Source organism: Oryctolagus cuniculus, chromosome 12, assembly GCF_964237555.1.
Source record: "Oryctolagus cuniculus chromosome 12, mOryCun1.1, whole genome shotgun sequence".
In the NCBI taxonomy this organism is placed as follows: domain Eukaryota; kingdom Metazoa; phylum Chordata; class Mammalia; order Lagomorpha; family Leporidae; genus Oryctolagus; species Oryctolagus cuniculus.
In genome coordinates this window covers 30,565,938-30,590,737 of record NC_091443.1, presented here as the reverse complement: position 1 = coordinate 30,590,737, position 24,800 = coordinate 30,565,938, and the positions used below count along the sequence as shown (strand labels likewise).

The following is a 24,800-nucleotide window of genomic DNA, read 5'->3' as shown; positions in this document are numbered from 1 at the left end:
GTACTCAACTCTTGGATACAATACAAGAACAGAGGTTGAATCAAACAAAGGGAATACTACTCGAGACAGACTGGTGGTAAGCACGATGCTGTCAGAAGCTGCAGAATAGTCTCTTGTAGAATCTCCCATGGTGCCTACCTTATGCATTTTCTCAGTGTATAGAGTTAGTTTTAGAAGAGATATAGGTTTAAATATATATATATATATTCATTTGAGTATATTGGGAGAGGGGGAGGATTTGCAAGTTTATGATAAGATCACTTTTTAATTTTTTGTGTTTCTTTTTTATTATTTTTTTCAACTTTTATTTAATAAATATAAATTTACAAAGTACAACTTTTGAATTATAGCGGCTTTTCCCCCATAATGTACCTCCCACCTGCAACCATCCCATCTCCCACTCCCTCTCCCATCCCATTCTTCATCAAGATTCATTTTCAATTATCTTTATATACAGAAGATCAACTCAGTATGTACTAAGTAAAGATTTCAACAGACTGCACCCATACAGACACACAAAGTATAAATTACTGTTTGAGTAGTAGTTTTACCATTAATTCATGTAGTACAACACGTTAGGGGCCGAGATACTACATGGAAGTAATGCACAGTAACTCCTGTTGTTGATTTAACAATTAACACTCTTATTTATGGTGTCAGTGATCACCCAAGGCTCTTGTCATGAGCTGCCAAGGCTATGGAAGCCTCTTGAGTTCTCCAACTCCGATCTTATTTAGACAAGGCCATATTCAAAGTGGAAGTTCTCTCCTCTCTTCAGAGAAAGGTACCTCCTTCTTTGATGGCCTGTTCTTTCTGCTGGGATCTCACTCACAGAGATCTTTCATTTAGGTCATTTTTTTTTTTTTTGCCACAGTGTCTTGGCTTTCCATACCTGCGAAACTCTCATGGGCTTTTTAGCCAGTTCCAAATGCCTTTAAGGGATGATTATGCAGCCAGAGTGCTGTTTAGAGTATTTGCCATTCTATGAGTCTGCTGTGTATCCTGCTTCCCATATAGTATCATTCTCTCCTTTTTAATTCTTTCAATTATTATTAGCAGACACTGGTCTTATTTATGTAAGACCCTTTGACACTTAATTCTAACTTTTTGATCAATTATGAACTTAAACTGATCACTTTAACAAGATGGCATTAGTACATGCCACCTTGATGGCATTTAATTGGAATCCCTTGGCATGTTTCTAGCTCTACTGTGGGGAGCAACTCGGACTAGACTAAGTTACTGGAATTAAGACTTATTCTATGCATCTGCTCTCCCACAATATGGCGCTGGGAGAGGAGGAAACAACTTTTACACAGCTGCCTCCAGTTCGACCAATAACCTGCAGGAGCTGATCCTGCTCCTGATTGGAGGAGAGCAGCGTACTCGGCGTGTGGGTAGCAGAGTTGGGATTGGTGGAAGAGGACTATAAAGGAGGAGAGAGACAACATGCACCAGGAACATCTAAGGGGAACATCCGGATAACATCTGAGCAGCCCCCGAGAGAGCTGGCCGGCAGTGTGCCGCTCCCCCGCGGAAGTGGGGAAAGTGGCAGGGGGAGCCGCCCTTCCACGGAGGTGGAAGGATCGGCAGCCAACCCGGGAAGAACCAGCAGCAAACCCGGGAAGGGTCGAGCAGACAAAAGAACAGCGCAGGGTCTAGTGTCGTTCCTCTGTGAAGAGGGGGAGTGAAACTCTACCATTAGGGGTAAGTCTGAGTGAGCATGTGCCGAACTATACATCTCCTCCCTCTCTTATTCCCACTCTTAAATTTAACAGGGATCACTTTTCAGTTAAATTTAAATGCCTAGGAATAATTGTGTGTTAATTAAAGAGTTCAACCAATGGTATTAAATAGAAAAAATACTAAAAGGAATAAAATAATAAGTGGTTCCTGGACAGTCAGGACAAGGACTGATCAAGTCATTGCTTCTCATACTGTCAGTTTCACTGCAACGGGTTTGCTTTTAGGTGCTCAGTTAGTTGTCACTGATCAGGGAGAACATATATGTCCCTTTGTGACTGGCTTAATTCACTCAGCATAATGTTTTCCAGATTCCTCCATTTTGTTGCAAATGACCAGATTTTGTTTTAACTGCTGTATAGTATTCTATAAATATCCTATAATTTCTTCATCCAGTCTTCTGTTGATGGGCATTTAGGTTGATTCCAGGTCTTAGGAATTATGAATTGAGCTGCAATAGACATTGAGGTGCAGACAGCTCTTTTATTTGCCAATTTAATTTCCTTTGGGTAAATTCCAAGGAGTGGGATGGCTGGGTTGTACAGTAGGGTTATATTCAGGTTTCTGAGGAATCTCCGGACTGACTTCCAAAGTGGCTTTACCAGTTTGCGTTCCCACCAACAGTGGATTAGTGTCCCTTTTCCCCCACATCCTTGCCAGCATCTGTTGTTGGTAGATTTCTGTATGTGAGCCATTCTAACCAGGGTGAGGTGAAACCTCATTGTGGTTTTGATTTGCATTTCCCTGATGGCTAGTGATCCTGAACATTTTTTCATGTGTCTGTTGGCCATTTGGATTTCCTCTTTTGAAAAATGTCTGTTTAGGCCGTTTGCCCATCTCTTAAGTGGGTTGTTTGTTTTGTTGTTGAGGAGTTTCTTTCTTTCTTTTTTTTTTTTTTTTGGACAGGCAGAGTGGACAGTGAGAGAGAGAGACAGAGAGAAAGGTCTTTCTTTGCCGTTTGTTCATCCTCCAATGGCTGCAGCGGCTGGCGCGCTGCGGCCGATCCGATGGCAGGAGCCAGGTGCTTCTCCTGGTCTCCCATGGGGTGCAGGGCCCAAGCACTTGGGCCATCCTCCACTGCACTCCCTGGCCACAGCAGGTAGCTGGCCTGGAAGAGGGGCAACTGGGACAGAATCTGGCGCCCCGACCGGGACTAGAACCTGGTGTGCCGGCGCCGCAAGGCGGAGGATTAACCTATTCAGCCGCGGTGCCGGCCATTGAGGAGTTTCTTGATCTCTTTGTACATTATGGTTATTAATACTTTATATGTTGCATAGTTTGCAAAAATTTTTTCCCATTCTGTCGGTTGCCTCTTCACTCAATTTGATGTAATCCCAATTGTTAATTTTGGTTTTGACTGCCTGTGCTTCTGGAGTCTTTTCCAAGAAGTCTTTGCTAGTGCCTATATCTTGCAGGGTTTCTCCAATGTTCTCTAATAATTTATGGTGTTGGATCATAGATTTAGGTCTTTAATCCATGTTGAGTGGATTTTTGTGTAAGGTGTAAGGTAAGGGTCTTACTTCATGCTTCTGCATGTGGAAATCCAATTTTCTCAGTACCATTTGTTGAATAGACTGTCCTTGCTCCAGGAATTGGTTTTAGATCATTGATCAAATATAAGTTGGCTGTAGATGTTTGGGTTGATTTCTGGTGTTTCAATTCTGTTCCATTGGTCTATCCATCTGTTTCTGTACCAGTACCATGCTGTTTTGATTACAACTGCCCTGTAGTATGCCCTGAAATCTGGTATTGTGATGCCTCTGGCTTTGTTTTTGTTGTCCAAGATTGCTTTAACTATTCGAGGTCTCCTGTGCCTCCATATGAATTTCAGCATCACTTTTTCTGGATCTGATAAGAATGTCTTTGGCATTTTGATTGGTATCACTTTGAATCTAGAAATTGCTTTTGGGAGAATGGACATTTTGATGATATTGATTCTTCCAATCCGTGGGCATGGAAGATTTTTCCATTTTTTGGTATCCTCTTCTATGTTTCTTTAAGATACTGTAATTGTCACCAGAGAGATCTTAGACATCCTTGGTTAAGTTTATTCCAAGGTATTTGATTGTTTTTGTGGCTATTGTGAATGGGATTGATCTTAGAATTTCTTAGCCGTGGGATTGCCTGTGTATACAAAGGCTGTTGATTTTTGTGCATTGATTTTATATCCTGCTACTTTACCAAACTCTTCTATGAGTTCCAATAGTCTCTTAGTAGAGTTCTTTGGGTCCCCTAAATAAAGAATCATATCATCTGCAAAGAAGGATAGTTTGATTTATTCCTTCCCAATGTGTATCCCTTTAATTTCTTTTTCTTACCTGATGGCTCTGGCTAAAACTTCCAGAACTATATTGAATAGCAGTGGTGAGAGTGGGCATCCCTGTCTGGTACCAGATCTCAGTGGAAATGCTTCCTACTCTTCCCCATTCAATAGGAAGCTGGCTGTGGGTTTTTCATAGATTGCTTTGATTGTATTGAGGAATGTTCCTTCTATACCCAATTTGCTTAGAGTTTTCATAATGAAATGGTATTGTATTTTATCGAATGCTTTCTCTGCATCTATTGAGATAATCATATGGTTTTTCTTCTGCTGATTGTTAATGTGGTGTATCACATTGATTGTTTTGCGCACATTAAACCATCCCTGCATACCAGGGATAAATCCCACTTGGTCTGGGTGGATGATCTTTCTGATGTGTTGTTGCATTCTTGGCCAGAATTTTATTGAGGACTTTTGCATCTATGTTCATCAGGGAAATTGGTCTGTAATTCTCTTTCAATGTTGCATCTTTTTCAGGTTTAGGAATATAGGTGATGCTGGCTTCGTAGAAAGAATTTGGGAGGATTCCCTCTTTTTCAATTGTTCTGAATAGTTTGAGAAGAATTGGAGTTAGGGGGCTGGCTCCATGGTGCACTCGGTCAATTCTTCGCCTGTGGCACCGGCATCCCATATGAATGCTGGTTCTAGTCCTGGCTGCTCCTATTCCAGTCTTGCTTTCTGCTGTGGCCTGGGAAAGCAGTAGAGGATGGCCCAAGTGCTTGGGCCCCTGTACCTACATGGGAGAAGAGGAAGAATCTCCTGGCTCCTGGCTTCTCCATTGTAGCCATTTGGAGAGTGAACCAATGGAAGGAAGACCTTTCTCTGTCTCTCTCACTGTCTGTAACTCTACCTTTCAAATAAATAATAAAAATATTAAAAAATAATTGGAGTTACTTCTTCTTTAAATGTCTGGTAGAATTCAGCAGTGAATCCATTCTGTCCTGGGCTTTTCTTTGTTTGATTGCCCTTTATTATTGATTCAATTTCTGACTTGGTTATGGGTCTGTTTATGTTTTCTATGTCTTCATGGTTCAATTTAGGTAGGTTGTGTATGTCCAGGAATCTGTCCATTTCCCTTTCAGTTCCTTAACATATCTTTTAAATAACCAGTGCCCTGTAATTAGGTGCATATATGTTTATAATAGTTACATCTTCCTGTTGAATTGATCCCTTAATCATTATATAGTGCCCCTCTTTGTCTCTCTTAACAGTTTTTGTGTTAAACTTTATTTTGTCTGATATTAAGCTGGCTATGCTAGCTCTTTTGTGGTTTCTGTTGGCATGGAATAACTTTTTCCAACCTTTCACTTTCAGTCTGCATGCATCTTTGTTGGAAAGATGTTTCTTGTAAGTTGCAAATAGATGGGTTTTGTTTTTTAATCCATTCCACCAGTCTGTGCCTTTTAACTGGAGAGTTGTGGCTGTTGACATTCAATGTGACTGTTTTTAAGTAGTGATTTTACCCTGCCATTTTTCCAAAGATATTTCTAATATATGCTTTGAACTTCCTGTGATCTTTTACTGAGATATTTTCTTCCTTTACCTTCTTTCATACTAATGGCCGTGTTTCTGTGTTTTTGTGTGTAACACATCTTTAAGCATCTTTTGCAGGGCTGGATGAGTGGTGACTAATTCTTTCAATTTCTGTTTGCTATGAAAGGTCTTTATTTCACCTTCATTCACAAATGAGAGCTTTGCAGGATATAATATTCTGGGCTGGCAGGTTTTTTTCTCTTAGTACTTGGGCTATATCTTGTCAATCCCTCCTAGCCTGTAGGATTTCTGATGAGAAGTCTGCTGTGAGTCTAATTGGAGATCCTCTGAGAATAATCTGATGTTTCTCTCTTGCACATTTTAGATTCTTTTCTTTATGTTTCACTGTGGTGAGTTTGTTTACAATATGTCGTGGTGAGGATCTCTTCTGGTCATGATTATTGGGAGTTCTATGTGCTTCTTGCATGTGGATGTCCCTTTCTCTCTCCAAACCTGGGTAGTTTTCTCCTAGTATCTCACTAAGAAGTCCTTCTAATCCTTTCTCTCTGTGCCTTCAGGAACTCCTAGAATCTGAATGTTGGTTTGTTTTAATAGTATCCTGTAGATTCCCAACAATATTTTTTAGATTTCTAATTTCCTCTTCTTGTCTTTGGTTTGACTGTATACTTTCCTGTTCTCTGTCTTCTAAGTCTGATATTCTCTCTTCTGCCTCACTGATTCTGTTTTTAAGGCTCTCAAATGTGTTTTTTATTTGTTCTATTGAATTCTTTTCATTTTGATTTCTCAATATCTCAATTTCATGTTCTACTAAATTCCTCATTTCATTTTGATTCCTCCTTAAGATTTCATTTTTAGGAGAGACATTTTCTGTCATGTCCTGCATGGATTTCAGTTGTTCATTCATTTTTTTTTGTAACTTCTAAATGTTCTTAACATAAATTTTTTAAGTTCTGTTTCTTGCATTTCTTCTATCTCATCATCTTCATAATCTTGTATTGTAGTGTTATGTTCTTTTGGGAGCATCATTATGTCTTCCTTGTTCTTGTTTCATCGGTTTTGCGTTTGTTGTTTTTCATTGTGGAGATATTCTTTTTTTTTAAACTTTTATTTAATGATATAAATTTACAAAGTACAGAATATGGATTACAATGGCTTCCCCCTCATAACATCCCTCCTACCCGCAACCCTCCCCTTTTCCACTCCCTCTCCCCTTCCATTCATATCAAGATTCATTTTCAATTTTCTTTATATACAGAGGATCAGTTTAGCATACATTAAGTAAAGATTTCAACAGTTTGCACCCACACAGAAACACAAAGTGAAAAATACTGTTTGAGTACTAGTTATAGCATTAAATCACAATGTACAGCACACTAAGGACAGAGATCCTACATGAGGAGTAAGTGCACAGTGACTCCTGTTGTTGATTTAACAAATTGACACTCTTGTTTATGACATCAGTAATCACCCTAGGCTCTTGTCATGAGCTGCCAAGGCTATGGAAGCCCCCTGAGTTCACTGACTGTGATCATATTTAGACAAGGCCATGGTCAAAGTGGAAGTTCTCTCCTCCCTTCAGAGAAAGGTACCTCCTTCTTTGATGACCTGTTCTTTCCACTGGGATCTCACTCGCAGAGATCTTTCATTTAGGTTTTTTTTGTTTTTTTTCCCCAGAGTGTCTTGGCTTTCCATGCCTGAAATACTCTCATGGGCTTTTCAGCCAGATCCGCATGCCTTAAGGGCTGATTCTGAGGCCAGAGTGCTGTTTATGACATTTGCCATTCTATGGGTCTGCTGTGTATCTCACTTCCCATGTTGGATCATTTGTTGCTTTTCATTGTGGAGATATTCTTTGTTTTTTTTTTTTTTTTTTTTTTTTTCTTCTTCTTCTTCTTTTTTTCGCTGTGGTGGCTTTTCTGATTATACTATGGCTCTAGATTAAGTGGACTCTCTGCTTTTGGTGAATTTCCAGAGGCTTGTGGTGGGTGTGGCCAGAGAGCTCTATTCAGTTTTTCAGGGTTAAAGGTGTGCCAAAGGTGACACACCCAGGTTTGGCGTGGTAGATCGATGGATCTCTCTTTTTATTCATAAAGGAAGTATTTGCATTCATCTGCTCTTCTTCTTGATGTTGATCAGTGCCTGAGTGCTAGCCCCAGTGGGTATATTTGTCTACTCTGTCCCAAGGACCACATAAATGATCTGTGCAGTCCTCAGTGTAAATTCACTTTCCTGCCAGCATCGCAGCCTACTGAGGTTTTTGCCTCACCTGTCTTTCCAGTGCTGGTGCGGAGGAGACTCTCAGCAGCTGGGCTTCTGAGCAGTGGGCACCCATGCCCTCCATGTAGATCTACTGTGTCCCTCTAATTCTTGAAGAATTTCCTCTGCCATTTTTCCCTAACTCTTCCCTGAAAATATACTCTCTCCACTTTTATTAAACTATCTTTTTCTGGACTATCAGTGAGCTCCCTCCCTAATCTGCCATCTTGGAGCAGACCTATGATAGGATCACTTTCAAAAAAGAATATCCACCTGAATATTTGGAATGCTACTCTCAAACCCAACTGTCCTGAGTAATATGAAAAAGGTTTTCCAATTCTTGTTCCACAATCAACTTTGAAAAATATGTTGTTTTAATAGTGTGGTAAGAAAACCAAATACAAAGATCTTTGTTACTGAGAGTAATAATTCTCTTATCTTTAACTTCAGTCAGTAACTCGGGGCTTTGGTTGCTCCAAACTTTGGCTATATCAAACATTGTATTAAGGAAGAAACAAACTTAAGATTAATATCATTTTCTAATTGTACTAGGTTCATTTGTTTATTCAAAAAATATGTTCAAATATTCCAATGTGTCATGTGCAAGGGTACTGAAGATACAGTGATGAACAAGACATGTCTCTGTATTTATAACTCTCCTAATCTAGGAGAATATAGGTGGAAGTTAGGAGAATGGTTTATTGGTGATTCAGGTTGCTGAATATGAAGGCTGGAAGTGATCTCAGTTATTTGCTATACACGCTTATAGGATAGAGTTAGAAAAGTCTGGAGAAGTTTGGCTTCTTGGCTAAGTTCAAATCAAGTCAATGGCAGATCCAGAAATAGAACTGGTCTCTCAGCTCACTTAACTCTCAGGATCCTTTCTGACGTTACTCTTTTTGCTTAGTGCCTCTGAGGGTGTAGGGTATGTCATCTTGCTCTTGGAGATCCTATTCAGGTCTTGAATGTAAAGCAAACATTGCTTGGACATGAATTCATTTTTAAACTCCAATAAGGTCCATTCGCATTGTATTATCTTACAAAAGCAAACATTTAGAATGCAAAGCAGCCATGAGATGATTATTATTTTTTAAACAAATGAGGTAGTTTAATAGATAAGGCATAAATGCCAACAATACAGATGATACATCTTTGTAATCATTCTGCATTGTTTCAGCAGGCTGTGAGAGAATTGCCAAAGAAACTGGAAGAATTAGGTTTCATGAATTATTCATTGGATTCAGTTTAACACTCTCATTATTTATAGTGCTTCAGGTTGGCTCTGGTGCTGATGATTTGCCTTAATAAGTATGGTAACAATGACTTGGCAGTGTATCTGTTTGTATTAGTGTGTGCTATTGTTTACTTAAATAAAACCCAAGAAACCCTTAGAAATATGCCTCTTTAAAAATAGTCATGGTTGAAAAATATTATATTCCATTCATCAGAGCCTAAACACTTTTTTTGCATAAACTATTTTATCCTTTAATGACTATGATTAATTCAAGGGAACAGCATTCATATTTAAGGTAACATTGTTTGTTGTGCAGGTAAGAAAGCATGGTGGGATTGTATAAATCTTTCTAAGCCTGGTTTATCTTGGAATTAAAAAAGTAGTATTTAAAGAGGCAAACTTGAACTAGTAAAATTGAAGACAATTTATATATAACTGCTCTGATATTTGAATTCCAACAGTTGGGGATTTATTTTAGAGAGAAATGTTTACATTATATGTTGGATTGTAACAATCATTTCCTGAGTTATTTGTTAGATTAAGTTTATGAACATGTTGTATAAAACCTATCTGATTGAATAGTTCTGAAAAATGCAGTTTATTAAGTCTGATATGAAGAGTTGTACTTTTTGCTTTTTTTTCAGAGGGTCCCAGGAGACTGTATTAATAGTTGACTATTAAGGAACCAGTGGAGATGATACTAGAGGATAAAGATATTTAGATGGTAGGATGAGAAATAACAAATTATTAATAATACTCAGAAAATACTTCCAATAATTTCCAATACCACTGTTTGTTTGACCTGAAAAAGAAAAAAAAAAACTCTCATTGGATAGCCACAGTGCTCTACAATAATGATTGGGGTATAAGTCTGAATTTCTTAAACAACATAGTTTCCTACCTCTTTCAGATGGAAAGCATTGTTCTTTCTCTTCAATCACACCTGCTGTTCTTTTAGAGCACAGTGCAAGTAACTTTGTCTCAATTTGAAGCGTGATCCAAAACTGCATTGTAAGCCTTTGCTAACAGGCACTACTGTAGCTCACCTCTACTTTTGAAAAAAATCACAGATTTGTTACATAAAACATTTATGATCTCTGACATCAACCGGGCACTCAATTCTGTTGAGAAATTCTTTTATGGTTCCAATGTCATCTTGGTCCAATTCTTTTTTTGGTTTTTATTTTTTTTAAAGATTTATTTATTCATTTAAAAGCAGATATAGAAAAGGAAAGAGAAAGAGATCTTCCATCTGCTGGTTCACTCCCCAAATGGCTGCAACAGCCAGGGATGGGCCAGACTGAAGCCATGAGCCAGGAGCTTCCTCTGGGTATCCCATGTGGGTGCAGGGACCCAAGGACTTTGGATATCTTCCACTGTTTACCAGGCACATTAGCAGGGAGCTAGATCAGAAGTAGAGCAGACCAGACTTGAACTGGTGCCCATATATGATGCTGGTACTGCAGGTGGAGACTTAACTTTTAAACCTCAGCACCAGCCCCAATCTGTCCAATTCTTTAAGAAGATACTTAAAAAGTCTTTTTCTTCTTTAAACTTTTAAATCTCACCACATCTCTCATAACTTCTAATAGATAACTTCATTTATTAGAGGAAACAGAACATCAGATCCTTGCTTCCTTATTCTCTGTCCGTGACCAGTAACTTGATTAAACTCATTTTATTTCCCTTCTATGAAGTGAAAGAGGTATCCTTTCTCCTATATGAAGCCAATCGTTTCATGTGGAGGATGCTTTCTTCTTCTGCCTCCCTAGTTATACTTTCTACCAATGATCTTTTGTATTTTTTTTTTTTTTGACAGGCAGAGAGGACAGTGAGAGAGAGAGACAAAGCAGAGAGAAAGGTCTTCCTTTTCCATTGGTTCACCCTTCAATGGCCGCCGCGGCCGGCGCGCTGCGGCCGGCGCACCGCTCTGATCCAATGGCAGGAGCCAGGTGCTTCCTCCTGGTCTCCCATGGGGTGCAGGGCCCAAGGACTTGGGCCATCCTCCACTGCACTCCCGGTCCACAGCAGAGAGCTGGCCTGGAAGAGGGGCAACCGGGACAGAATCTGGTGCCCCGATTGGGACTAGAACCCGGTGTGCCGGCCCCGCAAGGCGGAGGATTAGCCTATTGAGCTGTGGCGCCGGCTGATCTTTTGTATTTTTAACTTCTCACTTTTACTGCCATACCCTTCTGTATTATTTATTTCTACATGATAGTTTACCAACTTAAAACAATAAATGTATGTTATCCCATAGTTTCTGTGGGTCAGGAATCTGGGAGTGGCTAAGCTGGATGATTTTCATGTAGTCTCTCATGATAGTGCAGTCACGATATCAGCTAAGGCTGACAGTCATATGAAAGTTTGGTTAGGGGTAGAAAATCCTCGTATAGGATGGTTCATTTATAGGGCTGTGGGCAGAGGTCTCAGTTTCTTGCCATATGGACCTGTTCATAAGGTTACTCAAATATCTTCACAACATGACAGCTAGCTTTCTCTAGACCTTGTGATGTGAAACAGCAAGTCAGAAATCACAATGCCTTTTATAACTTAGCTTCAGAATTACACACTGTCATTTACACACTATCCTGTTGGTTACACAGATCTGTCCTATTCATTGTGAGAGGTGAGGAATGGAGGGGGAGCTCAACATGATACGAGAATCATTGGGGTCATCTTGGAGGCTGACTCCTCTACCTTCCTGTAAGCATTTAACATATTCAATTTTCTTTTATATTAAACAAAATAACAAAAATATCTAAACAACTAAATAAACAATCAAATCAGTAACCCCTCCACCCCCGTGACATACACCCTTTCTAATCTTGCCTTATTTTTCTCCTTTTTACATTTGAGTTTAGTCTGTGGTGTTGAGTATTGAACATGTTGTCCATACTCTGTTCTTGGCTCCTTACATGCATACATTTTTCAATCTGCTTTTATATAGCATCCTTTCACTTAATTAAACTACTCCTGTGAAGATCTTGACTTCCTTAATAGAGAAGTCTAATGGACATTTTCTAGTTCACTTCAACTTGACCTATGAGTAGCATTTGAATCTGTTGACCCAATGCCATGCTCCCCCATTCATGAAAAATCTCTCTTCCTCTAGTTGCTCTGATGTATCACCCTCCTATTTTTCAACATCTCTTATTCCGTCTCAATCTACTTTTCAAGTTCCTTTCCTGCTATACCTTCTTTGCTGTTCTTTAGGTAATCCTCAAAGTTTTGTCATATATCTGTTCTTATTCAATATGTTCTCTCTCTCTCAGATTAATTAATTAATTAATTAATTTGAAAGGCAAGTGACAGAAGGAGAGGGAGACAAGATCTTCCATCTGCTGGTTCACTCTCCCAGTGACTGCAACAGCAAGGTTTGGGTCAGGTCCAAGATAGGAGCCAGGAACTTCAGCCTGGTCTCCCACTTAGGTGGTAGAGACCCAAACACTTGGGCCATCTTCTGCTGCCTTCACAGGTGCCTTAGTAGGAAGTTGGATTGGAAGCTGAGTATCTAGTACTCAAACCAGTACTTGGATATGGGATGCTGGCATTGCAAGCAGTAGCTTAAGCAACTGTGCAACAATGCTGGCCTTGTCCATACATTCTCTTGAGTGCTAGTCAGCACTACCATGGCTTTAACAATTACGGATATGTTGCTTACTCTCATATCTTCATCTCCAGATCCCAACTTAACCAGCAAGTTTTTATTATCTCTATTTGTTTATCATATGTTTACACTAGTGACATCCCCAAACTTCAATATCTTTCTCCTCCTATTGTGTTTTCAGTTCCTGTGAATGATGCCTTTATCCAACAGTTTTTGAATTGAAGAAGCTCAACACCATTTCACCTATTCCTTCTCTTTTACCTCTGTCATCTCATCAACCAGAAAATAATGATGATCCTAATTTTAAAAATATTTATTGGATCAATCCATTTATAATATTTCCCCTGTTCAAGTTGTCATATTTTCTTCATTTATTACTACAAAACTTCCAAATGTTAGTCTACTCTTGCGTTCTTCTAATCTGTTCTCTATATTCTCCTTCAAAAAGAAAATCTGATTATGTCATTCCCCTGCAGGGGTCGGCACTGTGGCTTAGCGGATAAAGCCGCAGCCTGCAATGCTGGTATCCCTTATGGGTTCCAGTTCAAGTCCTGTCTGCTCCATTTCCCATCCAGCTATCTGCTTTGGCCTGGGAAAGCAGAAGAAGATGGCCCAAGTCCTTGTTGTATAAGATTGCATTAGCTGTTCAGGGTCTCCTGTGTTTCAGTATGAGTTTCAGCATCATTTTTTCTATGTCTGAGAAGAATGTCCTTGGTATTTAGATTGGTATTGCATTGAATCTGTAAACTGCTTCTGGTAGTATGGCCATTTTCATTATATTGATTCTTCTAATCCATGGACATGAAAGGTTTTTCCATTTTTTGTATCTTCTTCTATTTCTTTCTTCAATGTTTTGTAATTCTTATTGTAGAGATCTTTGACATCATTGGTTAAATTTATTTCAAGGTATTTGATTTTTTGTAGTTATTATGAATGATCTTAGAAGTTCTTTCTCAACCATGGCAGTCTGTTTATATAAAGGTTAATGATTTTTGTATGTTGATTTTGTATCCTGGCATTTTACCAAACTCTTCCATGAGTTTATATCCTGCCACTATACCATTCCTTTTATGAGTTTCAATAGTCTCTTAGTGGAGTCTTTTGGATCTCCTATATATTGAAACATTTCATCTGCAAATAGGGATACTTTGATTTCTTCCTTTCCAATTTGTATCCCTTTAATTTCTTTTTCTTGCCTAATGGCTTTGGCTAAAACTTCTAGGACTGTATCAAACAACAGTGATGAGAGTGGACATCCTTGTCTGGTTCTGGATCTCTGTGAAAATGCTTCCAGCTTTCCCATTTCAGTAGGATGCTGGCCTTGGGTTTGTCATAACTTGACTTGATTGTGTTGATTAATGTTCCTTCTATACCCACTTTGCTGAAGTTTCATCATGAATTGGTGTTGTATTTTATCAAATGCTTTCTCTGTGTCTATTGAGATAAGCATATGGATTTTGTTCTTCAATTTGTTAATGTAATGTTTCAAATTGGTTGATTTGCAAATGTTGAGCCATCCTTGCATACCAAGGATAAATCCCACTTGGTCCAGGTGAATGATCTTTCTGATGTGTTGTTGGATTTTATTGGCTGGTATTTTGTTCAGGATTTTTGTGTCCAAGTTCATCAGATTAACATAACAAAGGAATTCAGCTTGGAGGCCAAGAAAAAAATTAAAATAACAAAGCATAATTTAATATATATCACTCTATTACTTGGGTATGTAGTATATGGTGGGCCATGGGGGCCATTATCTTGGGGCAGAGTCTGTTGCCCATCTTTAGGTGAGGGCAGAGTTCCCCATAGGGGGATCACCATCTTGGAATGGAAATCCCATCCTCTCAGGCAGGAAGTGGAGCATCCACCATGTTTGCTGCTCCTCCTCCCTGATGCTAAGAGGTTTCTAAGCAACCAAACCAGTTCTCCTACTCAAAATTAGCAATTGAAAGCCTTCTTGATAAACCCAGGGACAAAGCAAATTTTGAAGACCTTTTTAACCATCTGTAAGAGAAAAGTTTTTTTTGAGCCTTTTAACCTTAGAAAACACATAAATTTTCTTTAAAACACATTACAACCAATTTAGAACAAGTAGAAGCTAGCTCTCTGAAAAATCTTTTCATCTCTCTGTTACATCGTTTAGCAGTGACACCACATCCTTAAAGCTGGAGACCTTGAAAGGAGACAATCCATGCTTTTTCTGAAAGCTATCAGCAGAAAGAAAAAAAACCCCATCCAAGTCCTGCTGTTTGTCTGTTTTATTTTATTTTATTTATTTTTTATTTTTTTTTTTTAAAATGAAGCCTGCAAGCTGCGGAAGCAGCTGCAGCAGCTCTTTCTCTGGAAGGGCAGGGCTGGCTCCAGCCTCAACCCATGAGTAGCTCCCAGGGTGGGGCTCCCCTTCCCTTGTGAAATTTGCCTGGATGGGGAGCCACTGGAGCGCATGCTGTGGCTGTTGCTGCCCCTGTGGCTGTAGGAACCATCCAGGTTGGTATGTGGGCTGCCTCAGGAGCCCAGGGCTAGCGCATGCCACAGGCCCCTCTCCATGCAGCTCCATGCAGCTTGCGGCCAATGCCACCTCCCAAGAGCAAGGCACTTCTCCCTGTTGGAGTTCATGCATTGGTGGAAAGCCAGTAGTGCAGGTCCAGTCGGGGTCTGTGCTTGCACTGTCTCTGGGGTGAGCACGTTGGAGCCCCATGTTTCCCTTCTCTCACCTGCAGCTGGTCGTGTAGGGAAAATGCTAACCCAGATGAGGATGGATGGGGTGCAGGCAGAGAAATGGAGTTAAAAGCCCTGGAAGCCAGTTTTTATCATACTGCCTACTTTTTTCCTTGTAATGAATTTTGCAGAATTTCTCTATTATTGAAAATCATTTAAAGGTCCTTTTAAGGTCACACCAGAGTTGCCAAATAATATCCGAGATATACCCCTTAAAGATCCCATCTTGGGTGCCATTTAAGTTGCCATTTTGCTTATTAATAAATTCAAAATATTAATAACCTTTTGGGGTCTTGCCACAAATTCGGAGAAGAATTCTGAATACTGGCATAAATGGACAAGGCAGCATGATAAGTTTTTAAGCTTTTTATTCAGTGAGAGAAATGCATAGGCGAGTGAAGGTCCTATCTAAGAAAGAAGGGAAATCTGGATTCATACCGAGTACCAGGATCCATCCATGTGGAGGAGCATGCAGGACAGAAAGCATGGAGTGTGTGGCCTAAAGGCTATGCACTTGAAGTAGCAGGGCAGCAAGCTGGTCCAAGGCAAAAGGATAAAAGGCTCTAATTGTATTAATTTAGGTCTTCTCCCTCCCTATTTTGGTTAGTTGGGACAATAATGTGTCAATTTTGTTTATTTTTTCAGAAAAACTGATCTTTGTTTCTCTGATCTTTTGAATTATTTTTTGGTTTCAATTTTTGTTTACTTCTCTAATTTTATTATTTCTTTTCTCCTTCTAGTTTTGGGTTTGGTTTGCTGTTGTTTTTATAGGTCCTTGAAATGCATTGATAATTCATTTATTGGTACTTTTTCAATTTATTGATGTAGCCACCAATTGCTATAAGCTTTCCTCTTAACACTGCTTTTGCTGTATCCCATAAGTTTTGATATGTTGTGTTGTCATCTTCATTTGTTTTCTGAATATTTTTATTTCTCTTTTGATTTCTTCTATGACATGCTGTTGATTCAGGAACATGTTGTTGATCTCCATATGTTGGCATATGTTCTAGAGATTCTTTAGTTACTGATTTCCAGCATCATTCCTTTGTGGTCAGGGATTATGCATGGTATGATTTTGATATTTTTGTTTGTTGAGACTTGCTTTATGACCTAGCAAGTGGTCTATCTTAGAGAAAGTTCCATGCACTGATAAGAATATGTATTGTGCAACTGTAGGATGAAAACTTCTGTATTTCCATTAGGTCCATTTAGTCTATCATGTTGATTAATTCTGTTGTTTTGTTGCATATTTTCTGTTTGGTTGATCTGTCCATTGCTGAAATTGGGGTATCGAAGTCCCACATTACTTTTGTATTGGAGTCTGTGTCTCCTTTTAGATTTAATAACATTTCTTTTAAATAGCCAGTGCCCTGTATTTAGGTGCATATATGTTTTTTTTCTTTTGATAGAGCATATAGTCACATCTTCCTGTTGAAGCGTGATCCCTTAATCATTACATAGTGCCCTTCTTCGTCTCTTTTAACAGTTTTTGTGTTAAAGTCTATTTTGCCTGATATTAGAATGGCTATACCAGCTGCCTTTGTTTTTCTTAGCACGGAATATCTTTTTCCATCTTTCACCTCAGTCTGCATGCAATTTTGTTGGTGAGATGTGTTTCTGTAGGCAGCAAATAAATTTTTTTTTTTTGACAGGCAAAGTTAGACAGTGAAAGAGAGAGAGACAGAGAGAAAGGTCTTCCTTTTTTGTTGGTTCACCCTCCAAATGGCCGCTATGGCCGGCGTGCTGCACTGATGGGAAGTCAGGAGCCAGGTGCTTTTCCTGGTCTCCCATGCGGGTGCAGAGTCCAAGCACTTGCGCCATCCTCCACTGCCCTCCCGGGCCACAGCAGAGAGCTGGACTGGAAGAGGAGCAACCGGGACAGAATCTGGCGCCCTGACTGGGACTAGAACCTGGGGTGCTGGCGCCGCAGGCGGTGGATTAGCCTAGTGAGCTGTGGCACTGCCCACAAATAGATTTTTTTTTAAATCCATTAATCTGGTCTGTATCTTTTAACTGAAGAGTTGAGGCCATTTACATTCAAGGTGACTATGATAAGGTTTGAGTTAGTCCTGCCAGTTTTCCATAAATAGTCCTATTTTTACTTGGAATTTCCTTTGTACTTTTATTGGGAGATTTTCTGCCTTCAGCTTCTTTCATAGTGATGACCATGTTCCTGTGTTTCTGTGTGTATCATACCCTTAAGCACCTTTTATAAGGCTGGAAGAGTGGTGACAAATTCTTTCAATTTCTGTTTGTTATGGAGGGTCTTTATTTTACACTCATTAATAAATGAGAGCTTTGCAAGGTACAGTGTTTTGGGTCATCAGTTTTATATCTTAACACTTGGAATATATCTTGCCATTCTTGCCTAGCCTATTGAGTTTCTGATGAGAAGTCAGCTGTTAGTCTAATTGGAGATCCTCTGAAAGCAATCTGGTGTTTCTCTTGTACACATTTTATAATCTTTTCTTTATGTTTTACTATCAAGAGTTTGACTACAATGTTGTGTGTTGAAGGTCTTTTCTGGTCATGTCTGTTAAGAGTTCTATGTGCTTCCTATACTTGGACATCCCTTTCTCCAAATTAGGGAAATTTTCTGTAATTATTTCACTAAGAAGGCCTTCTATTCCATTCTCTCCATACCATTAGGAACTCCCTAAGAGTCATATATTGGGTCATTTGATAGAATTCCATAAATCTGCAACAGTATTTTTTTATTTTTCTAATTTCTCTTCCTCCTCCTCCTCGTCTTTCTTAAAGTGAATTTTACTTAACCTTTGCAGCTTTTACTTTCTTTTCTTTTTGTAGAAAGTTTTATTTAATAAATATAAATTTCATAGGTACAACTTTCACATTATAGCAGTTTCCCCCCGTACCTGCCCTCTCACCCCCTTTCCTGTCCACCTCCTACTCCCTCTCCCATCCATTTTTCATTAAGATTCATTTGTAATTATCTTTATATACAGAAAATCAGCTTTATACTGAGTACAGATTTCAACAGTTTGCACCCACACAGATACACAAAGTATAAAGTATCGTGTAAAGACTAGTTTTACCATTAATTCTCATAGTGCAACTCATTTATGTCCTCATTAAGGACATAAATCCTACATGGGGAGCAAGTGCACAGTGACTCCTGTTGTTGATTTAACAATTGAAAGTCTTATTTATGGCGTCAGTGATTACCCAAGGCTCTTGCCATGAGCTGCCAAGGCTATGGAAACCTTTTGAGTCCACAAACTCCGACATTATTTAGACAGGGCCATAATCAAAGTGGAAGTTCTCTCCTCCCTTCAGATAAAAGTACATCCTTCTTTGATGACCCCTTATTTCCACTGGAATCTTACTCACTGAGATCTTTCATGTAGGTCTTTTTTTTTTGTCACATTGTCTTGGCTTTCCATGCCTGAAATCCTCTCATGGGCTTTTTAGCCAGATCTGAATGCCTTAAGGGTTGATTATGAGGCAAGAATGCTGTTCAGGGCATTTGTCATTCTATGAGTCTGCAGCCTTTATAATTATTACATCTATTTAATTTCAAAGACTCATGCAGGTGAAATTGTTAACTGCTTGTTAAGCACTTGTGGCATAAAGGGTAAAGCTGTTGCCTGCCATGCCAGTATCCCATCTGGGCACTGGTTCAAGAGCCAGCTGCTCCACTTGCAATCCAGCTTCTTGCTAATGCACCTGGAAAAGCAGCAGAAGATGGCCCAAGTCCTTAAGCCCCTGAAACCATGGGGGAGATCCAGAAGAAGCTCCTGGCTTGAGTCTGGCCCAGCTCTGCCCGTTGCAACCATTTTGGGAGTGACCAGTGGATGGAAGATTTCTCTCTCTTTATCTCTTCCCTCCCCTCCCCTCCTCCTCCTGACCCACATAAACCCTGCCCTTCAAACAAAGAAATAAGTATTTTAGAAAAATCATTCTTTTCTTTTATCTGAAATGACCAAAACCTATCTTGGTGTCTATCAAGCTGTATTAATTTTCTATCTCTTTGACTAGACTCTGAGCATTTTCTAGAGAAAGAGAGTAGCTTATAAGTATTTAATATAAGCCATTTTGGAAAAATGAATGCACAAATGTGAGCAATTAATTATTTTATGAATATGTTAGTTGGCTGCTTGGTGAGTTATTGTTAATAGAATAAAGGATTTTCCCTGCTGACTATGTACTGATAACTTTCATACTTGTTCCTACTACACATCTGAAAAAAGGAGCTATAACAGCCCTTAAGTTAGTTAAATTAAAATATTAATCATTGTTTTTCTAGAGATAGCATCTGGCTTGAAACAATTAAAACAATTAAGGAAGTAAATATATCAGAACATTAGGATCTCTACTTTTTATAAAAGAGTGAAAAATGAGGCGTCATCCTTGAATTTTTTATCAATAGATAAGCTGCTCTATGGGTAGAAAAACTTTAGAATGATTGGAAAGTGTCCAATTCAAAGGAAGCAATGTTTGGTCTGTTCAATTAAAAAAAAAAAAAAACAGATGTATTATCCAGTCTGCTGATGGCTGGAAGCTTTGTTAGAATGACACTTCTTTTTTACTCAGAAGGAAATGAAAGAGGAGACTACTTATTGAATAGTTTTGTATATTTATCACCCTCTTCATATCATTAGTATGGTGCTGATTTTAAAAAAGATCAGATAGGAATCCACCAAGGATATAGTAAAAATTTGCTGCATTCCTTAGGTGATGTAAAGTTTTAAGTTTTAAATTTAAGAGCGCTCTTGCAATTATATCTTACACTTAAAAATTTGTATATTTTCTTTTGTTTTTAATTGATATTATTTCAGGACAACTTGTCTGTTTAGTGATCATAGAGCCAGTTTTTTCTGGAATTGCTTCTGTATAAGAAACAATTTTTTAATTGTTCTCTAAGGACTTTAAGTTTTTCTGCAGATTTCCATAAGCATACCAATTATTCATTTATGAGTTAAACATATATATGTATATATATATATTTGAGAAAGGATTTTTTTTAGATTTATTTATTTTATTTGAAAATCAGGGTTACACAGAGAGAAGAGAGGCAGAGAGAGACAGAGAGAGAGAGAGAGAGAAGTCTTCCATCCTCTGGTTCACTCACCAATTAGCCAAAATGGCTGGAGCTGCGCTGATCCGAAGCCAGGAGCCAGGAGCTTCCTCCTGTCTCCCATGTGGATTCAGGAGCCCAAGGACTTGGGCCATCCTCTACTGCTTTCCCAGGACATAGCAGAGAGCTGGATTGGAAGTGGAGCAGCCAGGTCTCGAATCGGCACCCATATGGGATGCCAGCGCTTCAGGCCAGGGCGTTAACCCACTGCACCACAACAACAGCCCCATATGTATATATTTGTGTATAGTTCCTGTTCACATTGAACTTACAGTTAAGAAGGGAGACTTTAATGAAATAATCTTACAAATAAATTTTCTTTTTTAATATTTTTATTTATTTATTTGACAGGTATAATTACAGACAGTGAGAGAGAGAGAGAGACAGAGAGAAAGGTCTTCCTTCCATTGGTTCACTCCCCAAATGGCTATAACAGCTGGAGCTATGCTGGTCCAAAGCCAGGAGCCAGGTGCTTCTTTCTGGTCACCCATGGGAGTGCAGGGGCCCAAGCACTTGGGCCATCTTCTACTGCTTTCCCAGGCCACAGCAGAGAGCTGGACTGGAGGAGGAGCAACCAGGACTAGAACCGGAGTCCGTATGGGATGCTGGTGCCGCAGGCAGAGGATTAACCTACTGCACCATGGTGCCGTCCCCCAAATAAATTTTATCTTATTGTAATTTTTTTCTTTGAAAGGCAGAGTTACAGAGACAGAGACCTTCTGTCCACTGGTTCACTCCCCAAATGGCCACAATGGCTGTACCTTGGCCAGTCTAAAGCCAGGAGCCAGGAGCTTCTGGATCTTCCATGTGGGTACAGGGGCCCAAGTACCTGTACCATCCTCTGCGGCTTTCTAAGGTACATTAGCAGGGAACTGGATAAAAAATGGAGCAGCTGGGACTCTAACTGTCACCCATATGGGATGGCAGCTGCCAAAATTCTGGCTCCACAAATGAATTTAAAATTACCAATTGTGGGGCTGGCATTGTGGTACAGCAGGTTAAGCTCTGGCCTGCAATGCTGGAATTCCCTGTGGGCTTCTGTTCAAGTCCCAGCTGGTCCATGTCCTATCCAGCTCCCTGCTAATGTGCCTGGGAAAGTAGCAGAAGATGGCCCAAGTGCTTGGACTCTTGCACTCATGTGGGAGACCCGGATGAAGTTCCTGACTCCTGGCTTCAACCTGACCCAGTGCTGGCTGTTACAGCCAACTAGGGTGTCAATCAGAAGATGGAAGCCCTCTCTCTCTCTCTCTCTCTCTATATATATATATATACACACACACTCTCTCTCTCTCTCTCTATCTATCTCTCTCTCTCTATATATATAGATATATATCCCTCTCTCTTTCAAATCTTTCAAAATAAATAAATAAATAGTTTTAAAAAATTGTTATGATCAATGGATATATGTGTGGTATCCTGATGGCCCACAGCTAGAAGATGAGTAGAAATCAATCAGGTAAATACGAAAGTGGTGGTGGAAGTGGTGGTAATAGTGGGAGGTACTGGAAGAATGGTCAAAGCTGAAGGAGTACCATGTGCAAAGGACTAGTGGATAGCATATGTAAGGTTTAAGTTACTGAAATAAATCCATTTTGTATGGAACACAAAGATGGCTCTATGTTTTAGGGAAACATGATGGCATGATGTTCAGACATAACCCTAAGTAGATTTTATTTTTAATTGGAGAGGCAAAGTGCGAGAGTGAGCACATGAGTGAGCATGAGAGTGAACACCACTTCTGATTCACTCCCTAAATGGCTGCTATGAATGGGGACTGGGCTGAGACTGAAGCTAAGAGTCAAAAACTCAACATAGTCTCCTATGTAGGTGGCAGGAAACTAATCACATGAGATATCATGGCTGCCTCTCAGGGTCTGCATTAGCAGGAAGCTGGAGTCAGGAGCCAGAGCCAGGTATCAAACTCAGGTTCTTCAATGTGGGATGCTGACATCTTAACCACTTAAGCCTCCTAACTCCCCCTTCAAGAGTTCTGAAGGCCATACTAAGGACAATGGTCTTTATGTTAAGAGAATAGAAAATTACTGAAGTATTCTAAGTAGAACTTCTGACATGGTAAGATTCGCATTTTGATGGGATCACCGTGGCTGGAGGTTGAGAATGGAGGGAAAGAACCCAACCCTTGAGACTAGTTAGGAAGCTTTTGTAAGATTAGAGGTAAGAGATGGTTGGCATTTGGAATAAAATTGTCCTACACAGTTGTGTAGCTAATGCACTGCACAGATGCTTCCAGTCCCCTCACCCACAAGACTTTACTCACTCAGAGGGACTGCCAGTTTGTGATAGATGAGAAATGTAGACTAAGGGACAGAGAAATGTGAAGGATGACTTCTGTATTGTTATCAAGCCTCTGGATAGATGGTAATGTCATTCATTATACCTGCTTGTATTTGTGACTTTAAGAATATTTTCCTATAGATTGTTATTAAGGCTTTTTGTAGACTAAACACAAGTACATTCTCTAGCTTCATCATCTACCACGATTCATCTGGATGTATAGCACAGCCTAGCCATGGTAATGACATGGAATTCTTGAGAACTGAAAGGTAATTTCATGCTTTCATGCTTTTGCTAATGTTATTTTCTCTGACTAAATTAGAATATCTTTCCCCTCATATTCTGACTGAAAAATTCCTAATTAAAAATTTAAGCCTCTATCTAAAGGAAACCCAATCTGCAGCTTCTCACCATCTACTTCTGCCCAAGGAAGAATGAATGGTACTTCCTTATGTTCTTCTTGAACATCTTATACACACCTTTCATACCTTGTAACTGATTATTGGTTGGTGTTTTCCCATAAATGGAAGACACATGGAGAGCAACAGCCTTTCCATTCTTTCTAGAGGTTGATTCATTTTTGATCTTTAATCATAGATTAAAGAGTCAAATAAAAATAAACAAAATTGACACCCCATTGGCCCAACTAACTAAAAAAAGAAGAGAAAAGACCCAAATCAATAAAATCAGAGATGAAAAAGGAAATGTAACAACAGACACCACAGAAATAAAAAGAATCATCAGAAATTACTACGAGGACTTGTATGCCAGCAAACAGGGAAACCTATCAGAAATGGATAGATTCCTGGACACATGCAACCTACCTAAATTGAACCAGGAAGACATAGAAAACCTAAACAGACCCATAACTGAGACAGAAATTGAAACAGTAATAAAGGCCCTCCCAACAAAGAAAAGCCCAGGACCAGATGGATTCACTGCTGAATTCTACCAGACATTTAAAGAAGAACTAACTCCAATTCTTCTCAAACTATTCAGAACAATCGAAGAAGAGGGAATCCTCCCAAATTCTTTCTATGAAGCCAGCATCACCTTAATTCCTAAGCCGGAAAAAGATGCAGCACTGAAAGAGAATTACAGACCAATATCCCTGATGAACATAGATGCAAAAATCCTCAATAAAATTCTCGCCAATAGAATGCAACAACACATCAGAAAGATCATCCACCCAGACCAAGTGGGATTTATCCCTGGTATGCAGGGATGGTTTAATGTGCACAAGACAATCAATGTGATACACCACATTAACAGACTGCAGAAGAAAAACCATATGATTATCTCAATAGATGCCGAGAAAGCATTTGATAAAATACAACACCCGTTCATGATGAAAACTCTAAGCAAACTGGGTTTGGAAGGAACATGCCTCAATACAATCAAAGCAATCTATGAAAAACCCACAGCCAACATCCTATTGAATGGGGAAAAGTTGGAAGCATTTCCACTGAGATCTGGTACCAGACAGGGATGTCCACTCTCACCACTGCTATTCAATATAGTTCTGGAGGTTCTAGCCAGAGCTATTAGGCAAGAAAAAGAAATTAAAGGGATACAAATTGGGAAGGAAGAACTCAAACTATCCCTCTTTGCAGATGACATGATTCTTTATTTAGGGGACCCAAAGAACTCTACTAAGAGACTATTGGAACTCATAGAAGAGTTTGGCAAAGTAGCAGGGTATAAAATCAATGCACAAAAATCAACAGCCTTTGTATACACAGACAATGCCATGGCTGAGGAAGAACTTCTAAGATCAATCCCATTCACAATAGCTACAAAAACAATCAAATACCTTGGAATAAACTTAACCAAGGACGTTCAAGATCTCTACGATGAAAATTACAAAACCTTAAAGAAAGAAATAGAAGAGGATACCAAGAAATGGCAAAATCTTCCATGCTCATGGATTGGAAGAATCAATATCATCAAAATGTCCATTCTCCCAAGCAATTTATAAATTCAATGCAATACCAATCAAGATACCGAAGACGTTCTTCTCAGATCTGGAAAAAATGGT

General features: G+C 39.3%; 1 long non-coding RNA gene across 2 annotated transcripts in view; it reads left to right on the top strand.

Moving 5' to 3' along the window:
- Positions 1-24,800, top strand: part of LOC138844624 (uncharacterized) — a 107,504-nt gene that overhangs the window by 46,959 nt on the left and 35,745 nt on the right. The window lies entirely within an intron of this gene.